Raw genomic sequence first — 21736 nt, 5'->3', positions numbered from 1 at the left:
GATGGTTCAGTGGGTTGTGTAGGCTTCCTGGTGGAGTGGACTAGTGCCTGTGTTCTGGTTGATGAGGCTGGATCTTGTCTTTCTGGTGGGCAGTTCAACATCTGGTGGTGTGTTTTGTGGTGTCTGTGGCCTTATTATGATTTTAGGCAGCCTCTCTGCTAATGGATGGGGTTGTGTTCCTGTCTTGCTAGTTGTTTGGCATAGGGTGTCCTGCACTGTAGCTTGCTGGTCGTTGAGTGGAGCTGGGTCTTGTTGTTGAGATGGAGATCTCTGGGAGATTTTCGCCATTTGATATTATGTGGAGCTGGGAGGTCTGTTGTGGACCAGTGTCCTGAACTTGGCTCTCCCACCTCAGTGGCACAGCCCTGACACCTGGCTTGAGCACCAAGAGCCTGTCCTCCACACGGCTCAGAATAAAAGGGAGAAAAGAAAGAAATAAAGAAAGAAAGAAGATAAAATAAAATAAAGTAAAATAAAATAAAATAAATTTATTAAAATAAAAAATAATTATTAAGAAAAAAAATTTTAAGTAAAAAAAAACCAAAACGGACAGACAGAACCCTAGGAGAAATGGTAAAAGCAGAGTGATACAGACAAAATTACACACAGAAGCATACACATACACACTCACAAAAAGAGAAAAAGGGAAAAAATATATATGTATCGTTGTTCCCAAAGTCCACCTCCTCAATTTGGGATGATTCGTTGTCTATTCAGATATTCCACAGATGCAGGGTACATCAAGTTGACTGTGGAGATTCAATCCGCTGCTCCTGAAGCTGCTGGGAGAGATTTCCCTTTCTATTCTTTGTTCGCACAGCTCCCAGGTTTCAGCTGTGGATTTGGACCCACCTCTGCGTATAGGTCGCCTGAGGGCGTCTGTTCTTCACTTAGACAGGCCGGGGTTAAAGAAGCAGCTGATTCGGCGGCTCTGGCTCTCTCAGGCCGGGGGGAGGGAGGGGTTTGGATGCGGGAGAGCCTGTGGCGGCAGAGGGCAGCATGGCGTTGCACCAGCCTGAGGCGCGCCGTGCATTCTCCCGGGGAAGTTGTCCCTGGATCACGGGACCCTGGCAGTGGCGGGCTGTACAGACTCCCGGGAGGGGAGGTGTGGAGAGTGACCTGTGCTTGCACACAGGCTTCTTGGTGGCAGCAGCAGCAGCCTTAGCGTCCCATGCCCTTCTCTGGGGTCCGCACTGATAGCCGCGGCTCGCGCCCGTCTCTGGAGCTCCTTTTAGTGGCGTTCTTAATCCCCTCTCCTCGCGCACCAGGAAACAAAGGGACAAGAAAAAGTCGCTTGTCTCTTCAGCAGCTCCAGACTTTTTCCCGGACTCCCTCCCGGCTAACTGTGGCACACTAGCCCCCTTCAGGCTGTGTTCACGCCGCCAACCCCAGTCCTCTCCCTGGGATCTGACCAAAGCCCGAGCCTCAGCTCCCAGCCCCCGCCCGCCCCGGCGGGTGAGCAGACAAGCCTCTCGGGCTGGTGAGTGCTGGTCGGCACCGATCCTCTGTGCGGGAACCTCTCTGCTTTGCCCTCCGCACCCCTGTTGCTGCGCTCTCCTCCGTGGCTCCGAAGCTACCCCCCTCCGCCACCCGCAGTCTCCGCCCGCGAAGGAGCTTCCTAGTGTGTGGAAACCTTTCCTCCTTCACAGCTCCCTCCCACTGGTGCGGGTCCCATCCCTATTATTTTGTCTCTCTTTTTTCTTTTTTCTTTTGCCCTACCCAGTTACGTGGGGAGTTTCTTGCCTTTTGGGAGGTCTGAGGCCTTCTGCCAGCGTTCAGTAGGTGCTCTGTAGGAGTTGTTCCACATGTAGATGTATTTCTGATGTATTTGTGGGGAAGAAGGTGATCTCTGCGTCTTACTCTTCCGCCATCTTGAAGCTCCTCCGAGAGAGACTCTTATACAACGGAGAGACAGAAAAATTATCCTTATGTTGCCAGATATTGTAAAATTAGAGAATTGAGAATAGAATGGTGTCCAAAACACATATACCATTGGAGACACTGTCCTTAAAATGAATAAGTGTATGTTTACTTGTAACTATACAGATGGAAGATAAATGGGTGAAGATCTAGGTAGGCTTATATTTTTTCATATTAGTAAAATGAGGTATTTTCTATTTGATGGTTTTTGTTTTCTCCAGAAATTAGGATTTGAGGTCACAAAGAGTGAGTAGAAGGAGAAGCTGTGGAGCGTTGGAGATTTACACATAGTTGAGAAAGTTTGAACAAACGTGAGACGGGTGGCAGAGTGAGATGTACTTAGATTAAAACTAGGGTTCCTGGGTAGAGTTGAGTACACATCTGAAGCAGGTAACAATGATCAACAGTGAATCTGCTTGCCCTGCTTTATTCTTTTCTGGTTGGGCATCCTTGACATGTTGGTTCCAGAGGCAGAAAAAATCAGACTTTGGATGCATATCTGTAATTAATAAAATACAAATTCCTTAAAAGCTTTGCAAAGTAGTGTGCTGTTATTATGCATTTTTCAGTCAATAAATTCTGAGAAAATAAAGATTACCTTGTGAGGTTTTGAGAACATTTTTACTTTAATTAAATGGTCCTGATACTCAATGCAAACTACAACATGGTCTGTTGCATGTTCTCAGATTATAGCCTTGTTCCACTTTTCTAATGCATTGGAAAGCCTGATGAAGAGACCAAATTAAAATCAGAACAAAGACGAAATTGCAAATGTCTGGTTACTTGTGATTTACCAGCCTTTTTAGCTACTGGAGTTAAGGTACTACAACATTTAAGGCAGAAACCCATTGTTCTAGGATAGATCTTTTAGTTAAACAAATGTAAATAGGTTCTAAACAATTGTTTTTAAAGACTTGACCTGGGAAACATATCTGAGTAAATAAGCATCAGATGAGGATGTTGAACACACTGTTTATTTTGAATAATAGTAACGATATTTTTAACATCTGAACATTATTTGCTAGGCAATTTATAATTAACATTATAGTCACTTAATTCTCATAACCACCCTATGAGAAAAATACTATTATTAACCTCATTTTACTCATAAAACTGAGGCACAGAAAGGTTAAGTAATTTCCCAAACATCACCCAGCTTGTAAATGGCAGTGGTAGGATGGAAATCTAGGAAATCTGGCTATAGCATGTTAACCCAGATTATAGTTTGAAGAGAGTGATATATAGTTATAAACTAACTTTAACTCTTGCTGGCTAGTATTAAAAACAAAAATGTTGGTAGCAGTAAATTGAGAGAAAGAAAAGTTAATTTCTGTCTGGAAAAATGAGGCATTTTTGCAAAATAGATGTCTGTTGGAGCTAAGGAGAAATATATCCAGTAGGAGGCTCTAAAAACAAGGAATCTGACAATCACCAGCTCCATGTTTTTCTTTTCTATCTTGCATTTCCCTCTACTACTTTCAAAGCCTTTGAAAAAGAGTGAAAATGAGTGTGGTCTTGTATTATCTCTGCCTAAGGGAATTAAGGGGAAGGATTTGTATCTACGTTTTGGGGTGTCAAAAACTGAGAGCCTGACCACTACAGCCAAGTATAAGATGGCCAAGGCGGCCAGCACAGATGTTTGTGCAGCAACAGTCCAAAGCACAGGTATTAGGAGACAACCTAGTTGGAATATGAATTGGTCCTAAGGATCTGGTCCTAAGGATCTTCAAATACTTTGAATCTATTCAAGTACCATATGTCTCTGGCAGAATAGGCACTTACTCCTTTAAAAGTTCCTTCCCCTATTCTATTAAATCACCCACTAGGCTGCTATTTCTCCTGTCTATCTATCTGTCTGTCTATCTGTGTATTTATCTATCTATCCAATCTATCATCTGTTAGAATTTACAGTTTCTAGAGAGCAGTACTATATTCTACTTATCTTTATTTCCTCAGTATCTTGCAGAATACCAAACATGTAGTAGATTGTTCATAAATATTTGGTGAATGCCTGATGATCCCACAAATGGGGCCCCAATTTCTTTCACCCTAAAATTCCTACTTGAACCCCTTATCTGATGGAACATCCATAGCGGCAGTGGTACCTTTGCCTAGCTTCCATTTTCTTAAGCTCCCTTCTTGTGTAGCTAATTGGCTGTGTTCAGCAGAATGCTCTACTGACATGCAAGAGTCAACCCACTCTCGTACTACTTTTTTTTTTAACCCCACTCAGATGTATGACATAGCACAGTGAATGCTAGAGACCAAGGTGCAACACAGCTCAAATTCTTTGCTTCTTGATGCTAATTTTCTTTGTTCTGCAATATCTGTTTCATTTGTTAATGTCCTCCTCTAGAGTCTGGAGATTTCACATGTTACTTTCCTCTTCAAACCTTAGAGCAAACTAGTGGTTGCCGGTGGGGAGGTGGGGAGGGGCAATGTAGGGAGGGAGGAGTGGGAGAAAAAAAACAACAACAACCTTGTTTTGAATTATTATCTACCCTTCAAGGACTGATTTAACTCCCATTTAGTGTATGTAATATTCCATGTTCAATTCAGTCTACTATGATCATTTATTTCTCAGAATTCCCTTAGTTCACTTAAACTGCCACTTTAAAAAAAATGTGTTTAGGGCCTCCCTGGTGGCGCAGTCGTTGAGAATCCGCCTGCCAATGCAGGGCACACGGGTTCGAGCCCTGGACTGGGAGGATCCCACATGCCATGGAGCGACAAAGCCCGTGTGCCACAACTACTGAAGCCCGCTCGCCTGGAGCCCATGCTCTGCAACGGGAGAAGCCACCACAATGAGAGGCCCGCGCACCGCAGACAAGAGTGGCCCCGACTCGCCGCAACTGGAGGGGAACCGCGCAGCAGCGAGGACCCGATGCTGCCAAAAATAAATAAATAAAATGAAATAAACTGTGTTTATCATGCAATGCCTTATACAATTAGTTAATTTTCACACGTAAAGGTGTCCTATCTTTCCAACATATTAGAATTTGTGTTAGGGCATAATAGTTACCATAATATCGTCAATAAATAACTTAGTTTTGCTTAGCAGAATTCAGTAGGAGTTGAGAGATTGTAGCAATTCTTTCATTAATAGGTTATCTTTTTTATTCAAAATGTATTTTCCAATGGAAAATATTAATGGTAAGATTATAGAAAAACGTGTTTATCAAATTTAAAATTAAACAGATCATTTCTCTTCTGTGATACACTGCACTTACAAGGTTTGCAATTTTATTTAGATTTTTAACTTCCTAAGGAAATACATGATCATTTTGTGTCTAGTCAAGCACTTAGGAAGAAGATTGTGGAAGATTTTTAATGATGATAATGCAGTCGTGATAAAATAATAAACATGTATATTTAGCTCTGTGAATGATATTATTGATTGAATAGTAAATAGACTGCCCATGTCATGTTTCAGATAGGGACTTCTTATATATTACAAGCCCAAGTGTGCTTGGAGAGAATGTTCTGCATTGAAGGAACGGGCAATGAGCCAACTAACCCCAGACTCAAACTGAGGTAAAAGGAAAGTATGTCGCTCTGGCTGGGAAGAAAGAGAGAATTCTCAGCCATAATGCTCTTTCTTTAGTATAAAATGTACACTAATAGGGTGCATTGAGCTATTGACAGTTTCTGTGAAGAGTCTGTATCCTTTCAAATGCAAATATTTCAGAATCAGTCAGGTTCCCAGCACATGGATTTTAAAACCGAGTCATTCTTCACTGAGGGATAACATAATTGCACACTTGGGACATTATATATTTATGTAGATAATGGGTACAATTCAAGCAGCTGCCTGCTGACGTTAATGGAAGTCTGTCTTTTGAGAAGGGAATATGAAAAAATTTATATAGATGTACACTCACATATGTATATATATGATTTTTTCTTTTTTTCATTCAATTCCTGATTAGCCTTATTCATTTTTTTCTCTATAACCTGAATTCCTTGAGTCTAAACTTTACACTTTCACTATTTTGATATATATTTTTAAAAAATTGTTCTTCTTGAGGAGTGGGAAAGATAGACACTTATACATATGTATCTGAAATTATAAATCTTATCTTTACAACTAGGGGAAACATTTTCAGAGTTACAAACGTTATGTATATACCATTAAAGAGAACAGATTTTGGAACAAAAACCTCATGCTTTAATCCTCATTCCACTGATTAATTGATATTTGTCTTTGCACAGGTTACTTAACTCCTTTGAGGCTTAGTTTCCTCATCTCTCAAATGACATTTTTCTTGCTAAGGACTTGTCACATGCTAGGTACTCAAAAAGTTCAATTCCTTTAATTTTGCTGTTTTCTCATGACATGCTGTCTGGAAGTATTAAAAGTGCAATTCCTGATACATAATGCATAATAGATTTTCATATAAGTTCACTGTGGATTTATCCACAAACAATCACCTGCCAGCCATACTCCCCTTAGATGTGCACAGCCAAAGGTATCTTCACCCTCTACCTCAGAAGCAACTCTGAGACTGTGGAGTGTTCTAGATACAGCCCATCAAGTTTGAGTAGATTTGGCTAGGGTAATTGAATCTTTAAGCAAATCAGAAACGCTTTTGCCTCCTTTTGAGGTGTGTGTTAGGCGTTTGAGGGAGCCCCTAATAAATAGCATCTTTCTTCTGCCCTATGATTCTGAGCAATTTGAGAAACAAACAAACAAACAAACAAAAAACACAAAGGAGAGTCTATGAAAAAAAAAAAAAGCAATAATTTGAAAAGATACATATACCCTAAATGTTCATAGAAGCATTATTTACAACAGCCGAGACATCGAAATAACCTAGGTGTCCAACAATGGATGAATGGATAAAGAAGGTGTAATATATATATATATATATATACACACACACACATATATATACATACACATATACACATATATATATATACACACACACACACACACATACACACACAATGGAATGTTACTCAGCCATGAAGAAGAATGCAACATGGGTGGACCTGGAGGGTATTATGCTTAGTGAATTAAGTCAGAGAAAGACAAACACTATATGTTAACACATATGTGAAATCTAAAACATAAAACAAATTAATGAATATAACAAAACAGAAACAGACTCATAGATATAGAGAACAAACTTAGTGGTACCAGTGGGGAGAGGGAAGTGGGGGAGGGGCAACATAGGGGTAGGGGATTAAGAGGTACAGTCTACTATGTATAAAATAAATAAGCTATGAGGATATATTGTACACCACAGGGAATATAGCCAATATTTTACAATAACTTTAAATGAAGTTTTAAATCTGTAAAAATTTTGAATCACTATATTGTACACCTGAAACTAATACAATATTGTAAATCAACTATACCTCAATAAAAAAGAATATATTGTAAACATCTCTCTATGTTAGAAGAGGTAATAGATCAATCAATTAAAGAAAATGAAGTTGACCTATTTATTTCTTTAAATATAGAAAAGTCAAAAATAATTAAAATCATTATTATTTTTATTACTATTTCCAGTCTTTTGCTATATAGTTATGATCATACAGTATACTAATTTTACATCCTACTTTTTGCACTTAACATAGTACAGATGAGTTTATTCTTCAAGTATATGCTTATTGTCAAAACCTTGGAAAATATAGGAAAATGTGGGAAAAAAACTGAAATTCAGTGCAGTTTTTCTGTGGAATCTAATCTGTTGTAATATTTTGATATATTTCTTTCCAGTTATTTACTATGCTTATTTAAATGATTTGCATTTATATTTTAAAAACTAAGCTTAACTGTACTTATATTTCAATTCAAATTTTAAGAACTGATATTAACTTAAGAATTTGCTATATTATTAAACATTCTTCAGAAATGTGGTTTTAAAATAAAAAATAAAACAACATAAAACAAAGGAGAGTCGTAAGGAATCCTAAACATCACCTTTACTACTGGCAAATCTAGCTAAGAGGACAAAACTTAGCGTAAGAGGTAGATCGACCTACTATGTGAGTGCCAGATCTAGGGAGATTTGTTCACTCAAGCATAGGCAAAGCTGAGCTGGGATAGTTTCTTACTATGGGAGTGGTGGTGGAGGGCCATTTGTTCCCTATAGGAAACAAGAGGAAGAAAGGCAGAGGTATTAAGTAGGTAGAGAAAGGCTTAGGGGAAAAAATCCCTCTTCATGAAAACCAGGGATGGAGTAAAAGACATTGCCTTCCAACAGTAAGCTGATTATATTTTTACCCAGCCCAAACTTCTGCTTCATACTTGGAGAGTTCAAGGTGTCTTAAAGTGTGAAAAAGGCAAGCAATACAAATAATTTTAACTTTCCGTTAACAAGGCTTAGATTTTATACCACAATGTATGTTGTCAAATAAATGTCCAGAATGAAGTTCAGAGTGAATTCCTCCAGAGGGTATTCCAGTGATTGAAGGGTCACATGGAAAGAGAAAAGATCAAAAGAAGTCTGGATATCCCTATTTGGTTACCATTATCAAACCCTGTTTGCCAGAGACTGTATTAGGTGCTAGCATTATTTCAATTCCCTAGAACAATCCTGCAGGCTAAGTAATATAAATCCAATTTTGTAAGTGAGGAGAATGAGGCATAGAGAGATTAAGTAATCTGATATCATTTAGAGGTAGTAAGTAGGGAAACCAAGATATCTGGTCTGGATAACTTCAAATCTTGATCTTGTTCCACTGCACTTTGAATATTTCATTAATATAATATCATTTAGAAATCTTGATGTAAGCAACAGAAACTGACTATTATTATCTGAAGTAGAATAGAATTGAAGAGAAATGGTGACTCACAAAATAAATAACTGGAGAACTGGATTTGGAAATCTTGCAAGAATCAAAGCAGCTCCACGGGGTCGGGAACAAGAAGTACAATGAGCATCTTTTATCACAAGGAGCATGGCCAGGTGGACCACGTCACTGCTGCTGGACACCACCAGCACTGGATGCCACTGCAGTTGTCCCTAGCTACCCCTACCGTTTCCCCAGACAACAGTTCTGGATATTGCTACGTCTTGGGAAAAATTGCCTTTGCTGGACAAAAAAAGGTCCTTTCACTTGGGTCAGAGCATAGCTACTCTATACAGTTTTGCTCATACTGTGGGAAAGAAGAGATATACATATTGTGGGAAAAATCAGAGATGCTCTCCAACTTGAATTGAAAATGCTACTCACCAGGCATGTAGCTAACTGTGTTTTGCCCACCACCACCCCACAAACTCCATTCCCCTTACACTGCAATCTCAGACTACATATTATAAATTTGTGAATTCTGAAATTCTAATTTAGTGCCAGTCTTACAATAGACACTATTCAACGTGGAAAATAACTTTCTTAAAAATATTTTATGTGGTTAGAACAGGGATTTTCTTACAGAGTTATTACTGGGGACTCAAACTTATTCCTTAAAATTCAAATTTGTTAACTATGATTTGTATTCAATGATTTGTTAACATCTTTCAACAAGAATAGAACCATAATTCTAAAGCCAGTTGCATTCAGAAGAATAACTGTAGCTTAGATTTAGATGGTATAGGAAAGGTTGGAAAATTTAAAAGTAAATTGCTCTATGGATCTCTAATACAGTTCAGGTCAGTCTCAAGTAGAAATTCTGAAAAATGAAGAAAGCTTGCCTCAAAAATGTATGTGCATTCATTTATTTATTCATTCATTCATTCTTTTGGCAACGCCGTACAGCATACAGGATCTTAGCTCCCCCACGAGGTATCAAACCCATGCCCCCCACAGTGAAAGCTTGGAGTCTTAAACACTGGACTGCCAGGGAATTCCCAGATGTGTTTTTAAATGTTGGATCAAATATTGATATTTTAAGTAGAAAATAACTTTACCAATTAATATCTTCAATTTACAACTCGACATTATCAGTTTTAATTGAGTCTTTTCTAAACAAAATAAGAATGTAGAAAGGTATGTATTTTCTTTCTTTACTAAAGAAGAATATGTGTTTCATAAGTTAGTCATTCATGCTATCTAATATTTATTATAGATTATATTTTATCATGATGCCTTTAGTCATATTTTAATTCATTCTCTTTAAGTTTAAAATAACAATTGGAACTTCACATATTATGAAAAACATTGTGAAGGAAACTTTCTTGCATAATGCTGTGCAAAGAAGAAAAATAGGAAGCAAAAAAAGGAGAGCTGGTATTTTCTAGCTATCACCTGGCACCCAAAGAGTTCTCAATAGCGTATGAAAATTTAATTTTGGTAAATAAGAGTTTAATAAGTATGAACTTTTATATATCTGAAATGCTGGAGTCTCTATTTATTTAATATGCAATATGAAATATGTGAATAACAATAATATCTAATATTTTTGAGATCATATAATTAGCTATGCATCAAGTTATTTACATATATTTAATTTATTCAGCTTACAACTACTCTATGAGGCAGTTCCCCCATTTTACAGCAAGGGAAACTGAGCTATGGGGTTATTAAGTAACTTGCTCAAGTTTGTATTAATAATAAGATTTGGATGCAGTTATTCTGTTCCTGAGCCCATGTTCTTAGCAACATACTAAGTTCCTTCTCAGATTTGGAGAAGACAGAATACTGACATTTTCATAAATTGATAAGCAATGAAGAGACAACAGGAAATAGGTAGATTCACTGAGGCTGCCATTTTTTAAATGATATTTTGAGAACTTTCTAATTGTCATCATATTTTCATATATGTTATCTTATTGGATGAGCAAACTGATGAGATAGATTGGCAAAATTATGATTATGTAAAAGAAAGAAAGAAAGAAAAAAAAATGTATATTACCTCCTCTAGCTCATTCAGTTAGTAACAAGCTGACCGGTAATAAAATTCACATGATTTGAGCCATTCCTGGTTACCTACAAAACAGCCACTGCCTTCTATTATGTAGATTCATGTTACACTTGATGTATTTGAAATTGAAATTGAATTGAAATGTGTTTTCAACCCCTGCTGGTTTTGCTAAAAATATGCTAAGATATAAGAAATGTTTGGGCAGGTTAAAAGATAACAGAACATTAAAAAACATCTTAGATGTACACCTCTGACCATGTGAGTTCAGTATCAAGGAGGAAACTGCCATTGTCTTCTGAAATACTTGCTGGTGTCACAGTCAGAAACAGATATCTTGTTAAAATGTGTGTAGGAGGTCTCTAAATAATGTTTACCTTCACTTTGAGCAATTTCTTATCAGGCAAAATGATTTCTGTCTATATTGCAATTGCAGCATTTTCTGTTTGTTCGCTTTTGGCACTCATTTTATCTGCATGAGATTTTCCTTTTTGTGATATAGTTTACCATTCCCCTTCAAGTGACCTGGTTTGAAGCGTTAATAAAAAAAAAAAAGAAAAAAAAAACAGGAAAAGAAAAAAAATGAGCTCTGTTGAGGATGATGGCTATCATTCTAACTTTTTTCTCCTTATGAAATATTGCGGAGTGGGAGAGATCTGGTTCATAGGCTGTTAACATGGAGTGCAAGTCCAAGTGGAGCACGAGGGAAGAGCCATGGGCTTCAAGAGGGGTGCCTAAAGCAACTGGCTGCTAATTATCTTCCTTTTCAAAGGCATGGCCTGCCTCTCTGTGGGCATCCTTCCATGACTGGGGCCAGTCTAAACTGAAGGTTCAGTAGTCCAGCATTAATTCTACTTTTGTTAGCTGTATGTCCTTGGGAAATTAGTATACTGAGAAAATGTCTCTCTTGAGAACTTATAAAATTCAGATATAATGTAAATAAGTCACCTGGCATATAATAGATGTTCGATCAATGGAGTCACTATTTAGTAGATACTGTGCTCCACTTTACAGACTCCTTTGATGACAGAAGGATTTCTTTCCCTGTTTTGGGAGTGCTGCTGAAGGATAGGTTTCCGTTGTCAGCCCTCTTCAAAACTGCTCCTGACTGAAGAGAATCACCACATCTAAGGTCACACTCCTTCCCAGGGCCATATTGCATCAAATGTCTGATCCACAGAAGGTTTTAGAGACTCAAACCTTTCACCCCTAGTTGAGCCATTCCGGCATCTCCAGTAGGGAAAGCCGAGGCCTTGTTGTGACTGCATTAGCATAGCCTACTGCCCAATCCTGCTTCCTTCACCTCTCCCCCAAGTATTATCCTGACAGCAATCCTGCATACTAATTATTCTCTCTCTCAGAACCTGCAACACTCTACAACTTATGTGCTTCAATTAATATTGAGGTAAGCCTACCTGTATTTCTTGTTTTCAAAATTAAAGTCCTTTTCCTCTTCATTTTTTAGAATTGACTCTGGTGGAAATTTTGATATGTAATGGAATTTATAAAGTTATGGTCTGAACTCTTAAAATATTGGTTAATCTAGAATATCATTTGTCAGCCTAAGAATAAAGATACAATTCAGTCTCCTTAGTGCCCTTGGGTGCTTCTCATTGGTCACCAAGTCGCATGTGTAGTGTTGTCCCTTTTCACTGTTGGAAACAGGAATCCCTCCTCCCTGCCTATAGGATGTTTTGGTTCTCTGAGTTCATAAATACCAGTCTTATTTTATGTTTATTGTTATTGTTACTTTGACCATTTTAAAATTTTATTTATTTAAAAAATTTTTGGTTTGTTCCTACTCTGGCTTTGGAGTTGTACAAAGATACTTGCAGTAAAGTAAGAGAGACTTGAACCTGGAAGTCAGTAACTATGGAATGGAATTCTTCAATTGCTAGTTACATGGCTTTGGAAAAGTTACCTTACTGAAGGCTGTTAATATATGGAATGACAATTTTGCAAATCACAAAGCTGTGAGGAATGAGACGTGAAATTTTTTTGTTATGTAGTCATATGCAAATGTGCAATCATGATGGGAAAGGGGATGGTGGGTATATTAATCTCTGGATATCTAGGGTCTTTTAAGAGTTTTATTTAACAGCTTTATATAGGTATAATTGATACACAAAAATTACACATATTTAATGTGTACAATTTGATGAGTTTGGACATATGCCAACGTCTGTGATACCATCGCCAGAATCAAAATAATAAGCATAGGCAACACTCCCCAAGTTTCCTTGGGTCTCTTTGGTTTGTTTGTTTTTGATTTTTGTTTTTTTGTGGTGAGAATACTTTAGGTGAGATTTAACCTGTTAACAAAATTTGAAATGCACAATAGTGTATTGTTAACTATAGAAGAGCAGATCTCTAGTACGTACTCATCTTATATAACTTAAGTTTTATACTTATTGAACAACAATTCCTCCTATCCTGTATTCCTCAGCCCCTGGCAAGCACTATTGTATTCTCTGCTTCTATGAGTTTTACAAGTTTAGGTACATCATATAAATGGAATCATGCAGTATTTATCCTTCTTCCACTGGCTTATTTTACTTAGCATAATGTTTTCCGGGTTCATACATGCTGTTGCAAAGAGCAGGATTTCCTTTTATTAAAAGTGAGTAATATTCCATTGCATGTGTATAGCACATTTTCTTTATCCATTCATCTGTGCTTGAACACTTGGGTTGTTTCCACAACTTGGCTATTGTGAATAATACTGTACTCAACATGAAACTGCAAATATCTCCTTGAGATCCTGATTTTAATCCTTTTGGATGTATACCTAGAAGAGAGATTGCTGGATCATGAAGTAGTTGTATTTTTATTATTTTGAGGAACCTTCATACTGTTTTGTATAGTGGCTGAAACAATTTACATTTCCACTAAGAGTTCACAAGGGTTTCTTTTTACCCACATGCTTGTCAACATTTATCTTTTGTTTTGTTTTGTTTTATAAGAGGAATGAGGTGATATCTCATTTAACTTCTGATTCACATTGCCTGATAATTAATGATATTGAGCATCTTTTCATATACCTGTTGGTCATTTGTATGTCATCTTTGGAGAGATGTCTGTTCAAGTCCTTTGCACACTTTAAAACTCGGTTTGTTTGTTTACTTGTTTGTTTTTCTATTGATTTGTAGAAGTTTCTTGTATATTTTGGAAATTAACCGTTTCTCAGATAATGGTTTGTAAATATTTTCTCCGATTCTGTAGGTTGCTTTTTCATTCTGTTGATTGTTTCCTTTGCTGTGTAGAAGCTTTTTTAGTTTGATATAGTCCCATTCGTCTATTTTTGCCTAGGGTTTTAGAGCATGGCAGTGTGGTTTCCTGGGGATTCTGTTTGTAATAGTTTCTGATGAGTGATTGCATAGTGACAATCTCTGTGAAGAAAGAGTGGGTCAGTTCAACCCCAGCTCCTCATACGGCCAAGAACCCCAGCGATGAAAGAAGCAGCAGCCACAGCAGTGAGGAGGGGCAGAAATTGTCAGACAAGTTGCAGTTAGAGAACTTGTATTACTGTCATGACAGGCAGAAGAGACACCTCTGGTAAGTGAGGGGTGTGCTGCAGATACCCACATGCAATTCTACCGTGGAAACTTTGACTAAATTACACAAATTTATTAATTATTCAACAAATATTTATTGAGAGTCTATTAGGTGCATGCACTGTACTAGGTGGAGGTTATACAGTGATGACAAAAACAAACATAAACTTCTTTCATGAGATTTTCCCTGAGTGGACATTTTTTTTTTTCTGTGTTTCTTATCCTTGTATGGGATGGGGAGATTTATCCTAAAAGTGGTGATGGGTTGCATGCAGGTGTTAGGAGAGAGAATCTTGCAATAGGTTTGAGAAAAACTCACTGACTTGAAAGAACAGCAGATTTTTGTACATGATTTTTCTTTTTGCCATCTCTAAAATGTTTCTCTTTCTCCAGAGCTATCAGTGTTAAGGGGAAAGTGATCAAATATAGCAAGTATAACACTCATTCAAACTGTCCTCATCTCACAGAGATTCTTTTACCATTTGTCTGTTTGTTTTTCTTTCATGTCTTTCTAAGGGTCAGTTGAACTTTCTTAAAGAACATCAATCCCTGTACATCTTCTTCAGATTTAGTTTGGAAATAAATAATATGGCAATCATCATATTTTTATGATTCTGGATTTGATTTTTCTGCTTTCCAGAACTAGAATGTTTGGGTTGAATATTCTTGAAAAGAATGGGGAGGATCTTATAATCCCATTCCCCCTGAAACTATCACTTGTCTTTGTAACTGTTTTTGCTACTTTCTAATTATTTACACGTTTATTCTCTTTAATTTCTACCTTTTAGAAATTGATGCGCTTTTCTGTCTATTTATTTACCTGTTTATCCTAGTCTTGGCCCAAGAACATGCTCCCCTAAAATTTCTTCTGTAACAGTTTAGGAAGAAACCATTAATATTTGTGAGCTCAGCATAGCAATACTAGTTCTATTATTTTCCCTCTCCATTATCTTGCCTTGCCATGGGGAAAAAAAAAAAAAGCCTCTACCACCCACTGGATAGTCTAGGAAATTTTAGAGGAGAGGATTTAGTCTCTGTATTATATCACTCTATTACAGGATTCACATTTACGCTGAGAGCTCAATTGCTATAAACAGCTTCAGGAAGAAGTTACTTAAAAGTGTTCCTAAATAGTGTTACTTACTGTTGAGTTAGGTTGTAAGGTACAGTTCTATGTATTTATATGCTCACCTAACAATATGATAGCTAAAAAAATGTTTAGCTACATAACTATGTCAATGTACTATATATAACCACATGTAACGACATAAATATATAACTATATGTATATGTATATGAATGATTTTCTCCCCCAAATTCATATGCTGAATTTCTAAACCCCAGTGGTTGTAGTTGGAGATGGTGCCTCTAAAGAAGTAATTAAAGTGAAGTGAGATAGTAAGAATGGGGGCCTGATCTGGTAAGATTAGTGTCCTTGTGAAAAGAGACACCAGAGAGCTTGCTTTCTCTCTCTTTTCCCATACGTGAGCAAAGAGGTCATGTGAGCACACAGCAAGAAGGAGGTCACTTAAAAGCCGGAAGAAGGGGCTTCAGAATGAAACCTACCTTGCTAGAGCCTTGATCTTGGACTTCCTTGCCTCCAGAACTGTGAAAAATAAATTTCTGTTGTCTAAGCCTCCCAGTCTCTCCATCTATGGTATTTTATTATGGCAGCCTGAGTGCACTAATACAATATACTCTCTCTATATACATACATACATACAAACACACACACACACACACACACACACACACACACACACACACAGAATTTTCGAATACTCAGAATGTTATATATCAAGGAATAGCATCAAAAAGTAAATCTCTCTTCCTCACAGCCCTCACTCTGTTTCCTCACCCAGAGGCAATAACCAAACTTAGGTCTATCATATATTCTTTTAGCTATTTCTGAGGTATACTTTTGTGTGTTTTCTGTTTCCACTATAGATTTAAGTGATGTCAGTTAGTATTTTCAGAGCAATACCAAGTTCCAAGGGAAGAGATTCAGTAGAATCTTAGAATGATGAAAACAGTAAATTTATTTTCACAATGAAATAAAGGTTACAGAAGTCACTGTGTTATATTCATAGAGGAACTGTAAATCCATTATACAATTAAGTTCAATATCATATATATTTTGAATCAAGTGGAGAGAAGTGCCAGTGAAGTTATTAATCAGTGCCAGAATTAGTTTGGAGTGAATCCCCTGAATGCCTTTTCTCAAGTCCAAAGGAAGAAATTTTCAACACTGGACTATCTCTAGAGGGTGAGTTGAATGTATATTATACAGTAAAAAAACAGTAAAATTATCTATGTTTAGTTTTAGAATGTAATCAGAGGCCAGCCCAGAATGTTCAAGTTTTTATACAGAAAGTATTCTGTTGAGCTTTGGTCTAGATATCTATTTTTCTCAGGAAGCACCTGGTTAGACTAACATAATTAGTGGACAAATAACCTTATGTTTCTCAGAATAAATCCCCACTAGCATAGTTTAATTACATTACCCCCCACTCCAATAACGTAGAAAGTAAGCCATGCTAGTTGAGGTTGGAAAGAGGTAAAATGGAAGGAGCATAAGAGCAGAAAATGGTGATTTAAGAAAATTCTGGTCATCTTAGCTAATAAAGTTTAGTTTATTTAATAGCAAGTATTGTGCCAGTTGCAGACCTAGCTCCTGTCAGTCTATTAGCAGAGGGTACAGATGTTAAACAAATTACACTATATTAATTATAATTACAATGAGCTGAGATGGAGAAGGAGGAGAAACAGAGGGTAGTGGTACATTTTGAACCATAATTGACTGAGGTTCTGGGCCAGAATTAGGAAAATGCCCCTCTCCTGGTTCTGAAACACTCTATGCTCACCTGGAAGTTGGTTGGCAGGAGGAGGGAGACAGCAACTCCAAGACTGGTTATATGGTCAGAGCAATGGAATGGGAATTTATGTATAAGGGAGAAAAGCATTTTCCCTATACAACTAAATTGATAAATTGATCTGGTAGCTTAGTAATTAGTTTCCTATGAATACAAAGATGAATATAGCTAGAGTTCTTGATTTTATAGATACTTGACATTAATTTGGAACTCTACTTGTTTATATGTCAACTTGTTTATAGCACTCTACTAACAAGAAATCAAAAATATGAATCTAAAACAACCAAATAAAAGGCAGATCAATCAAACAAACAAACCCCAGGATTATATCTCATTCACATTGTGTTCCCATCATGTCTGCACTAACTTGAACAGCTGTGGATTCCTAAACAATTTCCTTAATCCTTCTGTGTCTGAATTTCTCCATCTGTGAGAATGACATACTCACACCTGTCCGTATCTAATTTGGTAATCTTAAGTGGCTCCCACAGTCTGATGGAGTCAATTTTCTCACTATAGGATGTGGTGCATGAAGTTGTTTGGTTTGGTATTTTAAGGTTTAACAGTTTGCATATTTTAGCACTTTGATTATGATTTAAAAATACCTTATACTTGTTTTCATTTTACTATAGAACATTAAAAATTCAGCCAATCACTAAATTTATCAGTTTGAGACCATCTCTTCTTCATCTGTACTCAACATCTCACCTTTCAGGGCCAAGATCTATAAACTCATAGATTTTTACAGATCAAGTGGACACTTCAAGCAGCAAAACCATTCACCAAAACAAATAATTATGTTTTCATAGAATTTAAAAATCAATTAGAGAATGTCTATATATATATAGTTTTTGATAAATGTCTACATATGTATTTATATAAATTTGTATATATATTACTAATGAATACTTACATGTATATATGTATGTATATGTATAATTTTCAATTACATAAAATTTTATACATGAAGAACTAATACCTCCAGAGTAATTTAAAATATACCTGCATTCATATAATATCTGTTATCTAGCTTCTTACATTTAAAAACATACCAGAAAAAAATCTTACCTTGATGTACAAGTCTAAGAAATAACCTGTCATATTTAGGAAATAAATAGCTATGTGGTGATTGCTGTCTAGAAAAAACATAGAAATGATGTTTGTGTAACAGAAGTTAATAAATTAGAATTTTCTTTTATCTTGAACATAATTACACTAAAAAATTCTACACTTATGGAAATTTGTAGTTTGCAAGAGTGACTGACCAAAGTTGTGAGATAAAAAAAATATATATTTTTTGCTCACGATTAAGACAGAAAAATGAATTAAATCAAGATGGGTCATGGTTTACTTTTCGTGATTTTTTGGTGAAAATCTTGGAATCTAAGATATCATTACAAGGTTCAGTGTTGCAAATTTTAAGATGCCTGCACTTAGGGAAGTTTTGCTTTATTAGGTATGCATAATATATCCTCAGTAATTCTTACATGTATATAAGTGGCAAATTACAATTGTAGACTGAAGTTTCCCTTAACATCTGAATACTTGATGAAAAGTCTTTTGGAAAGGCATGCAAATTGTTATTTGTCTTAAGAAAAACATATTTAAGAATGTAAATATCATAGAAGAGATAGCCAATCATATTTATTAGTCTACCCCACTAAAATAGAAGAATATTGTTGTTTCTTTAGCAACGAGAGGAACACATTGGTTTAAATAATTTTTGAGATTATGGTATATATATATTTTTCTCATAGTGAATGTTGTTAAACATCAGAATGAAATGCTAGGGAAATTTTAGATAAATTCTTCAAAGTCTTTTTCATTTATTCAGTGTCTACGCTAGGACCTGGGAATAATATTTTTATCAAAAAATACAAAGTACCTACTAAAACTCCCCCTAGAATTTTAGCATTGTCTGCCAAATAAGATATGAAGACCAAATGGCAAAGATAAAAAGTGGACAAATTTATTAGACTGTCCAAAATCTAAAACGCTGGCAACACTGGCAAGCAACACTAACTCTCATTGCTGCTGGGCATGCAAAATGGTCCAGTCAGTTTGAAAATCAGTTGAGTTGTTTCTTACAAAACTGAAAATACTCTTACTTTATGACCCAGTAATTGCATTTGTTGGTATTTGCCGAAATGAACTGAAAATTTCTGTCCACATAAAAACCTGTGCACAAATCTTTATAGGAGCTTTATTCATAATTGCCAAAAGTTGGAAGCAACCAATATGTCCTTCAATAGGTAAATGGATAACCAAAAACTGTGGTACATCCATATAACGAAATATCTTTCAGCCATAAAAAATGAATTATCAAGCCACAAATAGACATAGAGAGAGATGAATAGGTGGAGAATAAGGGATTTTTAAGGTAGTGAAACTATTCTGTTTGATACTGTAATGGTGTATACATGTCATTGTACATTTGTCAAAACCCATAGAATGTACAACACAAAGAGTAAACCCTCATGCTAACTGTGAGCACTAGTTGATAATATATCAATATTGGCTCATTAATTGTAACAAATGTACCACCATAATGCATGATATTATTAATAAGAGAAACTGGGTTCTGGGGGAAAGGTAGTATATGGGAACTCTTTATTTTCTATTCAATTTTTTTCATAAGCCTAAAACTGCTCAAAAAGAAAGTCTATAAGTTAAATACTATAGTAAATCTTATAGTATTCTCTCCACTTTCATGTGTTTAAAATTTTTCATAATAAAGTTTTAAACATGATATTAAAAATGAAACAAAACAGTGATACTACTGCACAGTGTGAGATTGGTTTTTCTCCCCTCATCTGCTTGTGATAGACAATAAAATGGTACTACTTCTGTACCTGAAGAAGTGAGGACTTACTCTAATGTATTAGCTGTGTGTTTTTCATGATGTCCTTTATCAGGTTGATAAAATTATATTCTATTCCTACTTAGTTAAGTGTTTTTATCATGAAAATGTGTTGGATTTTGTAAAATGTCATTTTCGTGTGGGATTATCATCTGAATTTTTACCTTTATTTCATTCAAGTTAAACCAATCTCACTCTCTTGGGATAAATCCCATTACATCATTGTGTATAATACTGTTACTGAGTACAAGCTCGCACTCCTTGTCTTGTGACAGGCAAATATATCGAGGGTCAAGGTGTTGGGGCAAGGAATAGTGACTTTTATTCAGAAAGCCAGCTGACCAAGAAGATGGTGACTAGTGTCACAAAGAACCATCTTCTCTGAGTTTGAAGAGTTAGAATTCAGCCTTCTTCTATACTAAAAGGAGAGGAGGGGTGGCTGGTTGTACCAGACTTCTTGGTATTTGCCAAACCTGGAGGGGATGTGATAAACCTTTGATCTTGCAGCTGTCCACGTAGGTCTGGTCATGATGTTCCTGTAAACCTTCAACAAGACAAATGTTATTTTCTGTTATGCAACTTTTTATCGCTATATAAATAAAAAGTTTTATGGCTTTACATGTCAAGCCTGGGAGACAGAGCCTTGAGAAAGGGCTTTTATGTATATTTCAGGCTATTGGCAACATTCTTTTACTGATTGAGGAGACAAAGGTGCACAGGCAACAGAGCACAAATATTAGAGCTAAAGAAATAGGTCCAATATGGACAGTTTGGGTTCTGTGACAATACTTTTTATATGGTGCTGGATTCAGTGCTGTAGCATTTTATTCAGGATTTATAAAACTATATTCCTAAGGGATGTTGGCCTGAATTTTTCTTCAATTATGCTATCTTTGTCTGGTTTTGTCTTAAGTGTAAAACTGACCTCATAGAACTAGACACAATGTGTTCCTTCCTATCCTATATTTTGGAAAAGTTTATGAAGGATTGGTATTAATTATTTTATGATTAGTAGAATTCACTGGTAGACCAGTGAAGCTGTCTGGGCCTGGGCTATTGATTTATTTATTTGGGAAGTTTTTTATTACTAATCCAATTACTTTACTTGTTATAAATCAGTTCAGATTTTCTACTTCTTCTTGAGTCAGTTTTAGTAATTTGTGTCTTATAGAAATGAGTCCATTTCATCTAAGTTATATACTTTGTTGGCATACATATATTCATGATATTCCCTTATAATCTTTTAAATTATTTGATAATTCTTGTATGGTTGTTAACAGTGTTCTCTCTTTCCTTCTTTGAAATGCCTGTCTTTTTCTTAGTGTAGCTAAAAAATTTTTTTTTTAATTTGTTGATCTTTTCAAAGAACTATCTTTTATATATATTGATTTTCCCTATTGTTTTTCTATGCTTAATGTCATTAATTTCTGTTCTATTTTTTTATTATTTCCTTCCTTCTGCTTGCTATAGATTTAGTTTGCCTTTCTTTTTATAGTGTCTTTTTTTTTTGATTATAAGCAATATCACTTTTATTTTATTTTATTTTATTTTTTTAACATCTTTATTGGAGTATAATTACTTTACAATGGTGTGTTAGTTTCTGCTTTATAACAAAGTGAATCAGTTATACATATACACATGTCCCCATATCTCTTCCCTCTTGCATCTCCCTCCCTCCCACCATCCCTATCCTACCCCTCTACGTGGTCATAAAGCA

Source organism: Eubalaena glacialis, chromosome 5 (genome assembly GCF_028564815.1).
Source record: "Eubalaena glacialis isolate mEubGla1 chromosome 5, mEubGla1.1.hap2.+ XY, whole genome shotgun sequence".
NCBI classification, from domain to species: domain Eukaryota; kingdom Metazoa; phylum Chordata; class Mammalia; order Artiodactyla; family Balaenidae; genus Eubalaena; species Eubalaena glacialis.
This window is presented reverse-complemented; position numbering follows the sequence as displayed.